The sequence below is a fragment of the Scyliorhinus canicula genome, chromosome 8 (genome assembly GCF_902713615.1).
Source record: "Scyliorhinus canicula chromosome 8, sScyCan1.1, whole genome shotgun sequence".
NCBI lineage: Eukaryota > Metazoa > Chordata > Chondrichthyes > Carcharhiniformes > Scyliorhinidae > Scyliorhinus > Scyliorhinus canicula.
Window position 1 is genome coordinate 95,143,473 of NC_052153.1, and position 6,827 is coordinate 95,150,299.

The following is a 6,827-nucleotide window of genomic DNA, read 5'->3' on the forward strand; positions in this document are numbered from 1 at the left end:
TAGCAAGGTCAGTATTCATTCCCCATCCCTAATTGCTCTTGAAAAGGTGGTGGTGAAACATCTTCTTGAACTGCTGCAGTATCTTTGGGGTGAATTACCCTGACTGTAGCAGCCTCTTGATGTCTCTCTATGGTATCACATTGCCTTGAAGCCTCCATAGCTGAGATACTTGTAGTTAGATTTAGATTCCCTCTGCCCATTAGGGATGGGGTGTTCGGAAAGTTAAAGGGAGATTAGGGCAGCACGGTAGGACAAGAGGATAGCACTGTGGCTTCACAGCGCCAGAGTCCCAGGTTCGATCCTTGCTGGGTCACTGTCTGTGCGGAGTCTGCACATTCTCCCCGTGTCTGTGTGGGTTTCCTCCGGGTGCTCCGGTTTCCTCCCACAGTCCAAAGATGTGCAGGTTAGGTGGATTGGCCATGATAAATTGCCCTTAGTGACCAAAATGGTTCGGAGGGATTATTGGGTTACGTGGATAGGGTGGAAGTGAGGGCTTAAGTAGGTCGGTGCAGACTCGATGGGCCGAAATGGCCCCCATGTTCTATGTTTCTTTGGTAGGTTTGCTGCCATGTTCCTGCTTGCCATCATTTTATGTAGAGCAGCCTTTTGGGTAAGCTGGACAAAAGAGTTGGTGTGGTGTGGGGGGAGCTCAGAGCCACAGTAATCTGTGCAACTCAGGGTCCTCTGAAATATGTAGGATCCCAGTGCCAATTTCACAGCATACTGGATGGCCTGTGGGCCATAGGTTTCTCATTTGGTAAAAGAACTTGGAAGATGTGCTAAATTTAGTTTGGGAGAGCGTTGTGGTGGGGAGAAGGGAGTTGTTGTGGGGGTCTGGTGCCAGGTATACCCCAAAAGCTGAACAGAGTACTTCGGGCTGCTATCACCCCAAGACCCCTTTGTCCTGGCCTAGACGCAAAATGTTGTACCAGAACCTGCATCAGGAAGTCTTTTACCTGCTGATGGCCGAATGAAAGATGGTCTTGAAATATACTGGACCTTGAACTATTATTGTGAAGGCGCGGTCTGTAAGTTCTGATGATTGGGCGGCTGATTATTGAACACAGCCCATTCGATAGTTTGTTGGTGAGATGAGGGGGTGACAGGTGGATCGTTTGCTACTAATTGTATGCCTCTGTTCCTCCCACTAATGGAGAGGCATATGCTGGAAGGACATCAGGGATTTGGCAGCGTTTAAGTTGGTCCCATGCCTTATTAAAGTGAGAAGAATGGTTTATTTCAGCACAATCAAAAAAGGTGTCAGCATACCCAAATATTATCGGCAAGCCTAATCAAAGTGACAAGAGGCTGTACATAAATGGAGGTGAGAAACAAATTAAAATTGAAGAGGTCAGTAAGTACAATAAAAATAAGTGACAATACGAGAAAACAACAAATTGTACTTAATAATAATAATTTTTATTATTGTCACAAGTAGGCTTACATTAACACTGCAATGAAGTTACTGTGAACATTTATACATTGGGAAATAAATTAAGAGAGCAGGAAAGATAGAAAAGAGGGAACATTTGGAGAGAATTTCAAAATATATTGATAACTATTTTTCACAAGTATCGCAATAAAATGAGAATTTTGAGCTCAATGTTTGTAATGGTGGAGGGAAATGGAAGTGAGGATGACTTCTGGGTCTTGAGTCTGCCTTTGGGGAAATAGATTAAAGGCACAATTTTGCCCAGGAAAACCTCTTAATTGGATTGCATGAAGGTTGGAGCAGAGGTGACAGATGAAGTGCAGGCCCAATTTAAATCCCTATGGCGTCCATACCTGTGGCTGTCATTTAAATCTGAAAAGAGCAAGCTGGAGACTGTCTGTGAGAATTGAAGTCAGCTGCAGCATGTATTGGCAAGCTGGGGGCCCAGCACCTGGGGCAATGCACCCAGTCCTGGTTCTCAAATAATGACCTGTAAGAGATGCTTGAGGCTGTGAGGGAGAGGAAGGGGGGCCATCTACCCAGAGGGGGACAGGAGAAGGCCACCATTTGAAACAAAACTGGTCTGGGTTGAGGTAGTTGCACCATCAGTGGCACAGGTGATATGAGAAAAATGTGGATCTAGTGATGTCATCGTTTCAGTGACCTCATATGCTCTGGTAAGGTAAGTGCAATCCGTAACCCTCAGGACAGGCCTTAGAGCTTACACCCTCCAGCAGAGACACCACCTGAGCACGTTATGGTCACATGCTGCTCCTGAGTATGAGAAATGTGTAGACCCAGGGCACTCAACAACCCCTCAGAATGGCTCAGAGTAATAACACTATTGAAGACCTGCCACCATTGATCCCTTGAGTTTCTAATGGCTGGGAGAAATTGCCATTTTCAGACAGGGCACTATTGCTTATTTTTGCTCTTTTTTCCCCATGGAGGAGCAACAGGCACATAATACCCGGGAAAGATTCACAATGGGTATTGGTGTTTTATACAATCAAAGGATAGCATTAAAGGATGAGATAGCAATTGAAATGATTAGCATTTCAGACAAGGAGGAAGTAGGGCCAGTTGGGAGAAGGGGGGCACTGGCTTCTGCATTGGCTTGGTTGGTTCTCATGACCTTTTCTTGCACCTCCACAGATGCAAGTGTGCACCCAACAACTTCCTCTCTCTCTCACCGTCTACATCCCAGGGAACTTCATGGGGCAGCATGGTAGCACAGCACAGTGGTTAGCAGAGTTGCTTCACAGCTCTAGGGTCCCAAGTTTGATTCCCTGCTTGGGTCACTGTCTGTGCGGATTCTGCACGTTCTCCCCGTGTCTGCGTGGGTTTCCTCCGGGTGCTCCGGTTTCCTCCCGCAGTCCAAAGATGTGCAGGTTAGGTGGATTGGCCATGCTAAATTGCCCTTCGTGTCCAAAAAAGGTTAGGTGGGGTTACAGGGATAGGGTGGAGGTGTGCGCATAGGGTGGAGGTATAGGCTTAGGTAGGATGCTCTTTCCAAGGGCTGGTGCAGACTCGATGGGCTGAATGGCCTCCTTCTGCACTGTAAATTCTATGATTTCTATGAAGCCGAGAAAGTATGTCACACCCGACAAGCGGACTTTCCACCACAATAGATATTTTCAGCCTGTGGGTCCTTCAACACATTTGTACAATTGCACTGAAGAGTACATAACAAGTGTGCAGGAGAAGATGCCTGAGGCTGAGAGAGCTGTGGAAAGTTCCCCTCGGAGGAGGGTTGACAGGCACAGCCCTGCTAGTTGGGTCAGATGCAGGGCCTCAAGATTAACAAGAAAGATGGCTGAGAATGAAGGACCTTGTCCAGTTTCTGTGTTTCATAATGACTCAGAGCAATGAGCAGATGAGCTGTTCCATTAAGTGAGTGGTCAGCCTAATGGAGGTCCATATACAGCACCACTCGGAGTGGATTTAAGAGCAGTAAACAGGCGTACACAGAATACAGAAGACACTGGGCTGGATTCTCCGCCACCTACTGCCCGTAGCCGGGTTCTCAATGCAGCGCAGAATCGGGCGTCCCGGACAAAAATGGGATCAACGCCATTTGCGATACTCTAACGCCCCACTGGCTGTGCAACAGGGTTCTCGCCCTCATGCCAGCGGCACTTAGCGGGCTGGGCCCGCGTGATTCTCCTGCACTCTCAACAGCGAATCACATGGGCTGGATTTACAAATGGTATTTTCCAGTGAGGCCATGATGTGGTGGGCTTTGCACTGGGCCAAGGAGTAACACCTTAATGAGTTGCCCCCAAAATCCATCCAAGGGTCACTGCCCCCACAATGTCAGACCAGCCCACCCCACTCCCATCAGTCCGCCCCTAGAGACTCCCAAAATAAAGATACCCCCACCAGAGACCCCCTAAATAGGACGACCCCTCACCTAGCCTTCATAAATGAGATCCCAGTCAGAAAGCCCCCCCAGAAAAAGAGGTGCGGGATTCTCCAACCCCCGCCAGGTCGGAGAATTGCCGGGGGGGGGGGGGGGGCGCATGATCCTGCCCTCGCCGGCTACTGAATTCTCCGGTGCTGGGGATTTAGCGGAGGCAGGAATCGTGACCCGCCGGTCGGCGGCCGCTGCCAGCGCCCCCCCCCCCCCCCGGCGATTCTCCGGCCCGCGATGGGCTGGGTGGCCACCCATTTTCGGCTGGTCCTGCCGGCGTATCTTACGAGAGGTACTTACCAGTGGGACCTGGCTCCATGGGTGGCCTCTGGGGTCTTGGGGGGGGGGGGGGGGGGGGGGGAGGGGGGTTGCGTGGGGGGATCTGGTCCCAGGGTTGCCCCCATGGTGGCCTGGCCCGCGATCAGGGCCTACCGATCCGTGGGCGGGCCTGTGCCGTGGGGGCACTCTATTTCTCTGCGCCAGCCGCTGTAACAGCTGGGGATGGCCGGCGTGGGGATGAACTCCCCTGCGCATGTGCTGGGATGACGCCAGCGCACGCTGACGCTCCTGTGCATGCGACAACTCGCGCCTGCTGCCGGAGGCCTGTCGGCGCCAGTTGGCATAGCACCAAGCCCCTTCAGCGCCGGCCGTCGTGGCGCAAACCACTCTGGCGGCGTCCTAGCCCCTGAAGGTGTGGAGGATTCCGCACCTTTGGGGCCGCCCAACGATGGAGTGGTTCACGGCACTCCTTGGCGCCGGAGTGGCCCGCCCCACCAGTTCGCGAAGAATCCCGCCCAGGAAGCCTGCTAGGAAGCCATCATCCCCCAGAAAAGAGACCCCTGTGTGGAAGCTAGATAGCCATCTAGACAGGGGCAATGAAAAAAAAAATTTGTAGTAAAAGGATAACTAGAGAGAGAATACGCCCTCTCAAGGACCAAAGGTGAAACATACGTTTCGAACTGTAGGAGATGGGCGAGATTCTCAATGAATATTTCTCCTCTGTGTTTACCGTGGAAAAAGACATGATGACTTAGGAACCAGAGAAGGTTAGTGGTTATACATTGGGGTCAGTTCGCATTACAGTAGAGGAGGTGATGGACATATTAAAATGTATGAAGGTAGGTAAATCTCCTGGCCATGACCAGCTATACCCAAGAACGCTGCATAAGGCTGGAGAAGTAATTGCGGTAGCCCTGGCTGGGATATTTGCATCATTGTTAGCCACGGGTGAGGTACCAGAAGACTGGCGGGTACTTAAGAAGGGCTGCAAAGAAAAACCTGGGAATTATTGACCGCTAAACCTAACATCTGTGGTGGGTAAGTTACTGGAGAGGATGCTGAGGGATATGCTATATAGGCATTTGGAAAGAGAGGGTTTGATTAGGAATAGTCAGCACGGCTTTGTGCATGGGAGCTCATGCCTCACAAATTTGTTAGAGTTCTTTGATGAAGTGAGCAGGAAGGTTGATGAGGGCAGGGTGGTAGATGTAGTCTATATGGATTCAGTAAGGCCTTTCATAAAGTTCCACATGGTATACTGCTCTGGAAGGTTGGAACACATGGAATCCAGGAAGAACTGGCAAATTGGATATGCAATTGGCTTGATGTTCAGAAACAGAGAGTAATGGTGGAAGGATGCTTGTCGGTCTGGAGGCCTGTGATTAGTGGTGTGCCTCAGGGGTCAGTGACAGGCCCATTGCTGTTTGTTCTCTGGATCAATGATTTGGCTGAAAATGTACAAGGCATGATCAGCAAGTTTGCAGATGACACTAAAATAGGTGGTATTGTGGACAGTGAGGAAGGTTTCAAAAATTGCAGTCGGATCTTGATCAGCTGGGGAAACGGGCCGAGAAATAGCAAATGGAGTTCAATACAGATAAATATGAGATTTTGCATGTTGGAAAGTCAAATCAAGGTTGGACTTTCATGGTGAATGGTAGGACCTTAGGGAGTATCATGGAACAGAGGGACCTTAGAGTTCAAGTGCGGTTCCCTAAAGATGGAGTCAGAGGTAGATAGGGCAGTGAAGAGGGCTTTTGGCATGGTGGCATTCATCATCATTGCCTTCCTCAGACAGGGTATTGGGTATAGAAGTTGGGAAGTTATGTTGCAATTGTACAGGATGTTGGTGAGGTTGCACCTGGAGTATTGTGTTCGGTTTTGGTCGCCTTGCTATCAGAGAGATGTTACTAAACTGGAGAGAGTGCAGAAGAGATTTACAAGGGTGTTGCCAGGACTCAAGGAACTGAGTTATGGGGACAGATTGGACAGGCTAGGACTTTTTTACTTGGAGCGTAGGAGACTGAGGGGTGATCTTATCGAGGTGTATAAGATCTTGAGAGGCATGGATGGGTGAATGCACTCAGTCTTTTTCTCAGGATGTGGAGATGCCAGCGTTGGACTGGGGTGAGCACAGTAAGAAGTCTTACAACACCAGGTTAAAGTCCAACAGGTTTGTTTCAAACACGAGCTTTCGGAAACAAACCTGTTGGGCTTTAACCTGGTGTTGTAAGACTTCTTACTGTCTTTTTCTCAGGGTTAGGGAATAGAGAACTAGAGGGCATAAGTTTAAGTTAAGAGGGGAAAGAATTAATGGGAACCTGAGGAGCAACTTTTTGACACAGAGGGTGGTACGTATGTGGAGTGAGCTGCTGGAGGAAGTGGTTGTCGCAGGGACATTGACAACATTTAAGAAACATTTGGACAGACGAAAGATTCAGAAGGATATGGGGTTCACTTAGTTGGGATTTTTGGTTGACATGGACCAGTTTGGGCCGAAGGGCTTGTCTCCGTGCTGTAGATTCTATGGTTCTATGATTCACCTGGGCAATACACATGCTGGCTCGGACAGAGTAAAGACCGTTTGTCAATTCCTGGAAAGAGAAAGCTGTGACCTGTGTTTAAACCCCTCAGATACTTGAGCTGCAAGCCATTCATTTATCTCAATGGGTTGTGATTGACAGCTTCCACACACACACAGCA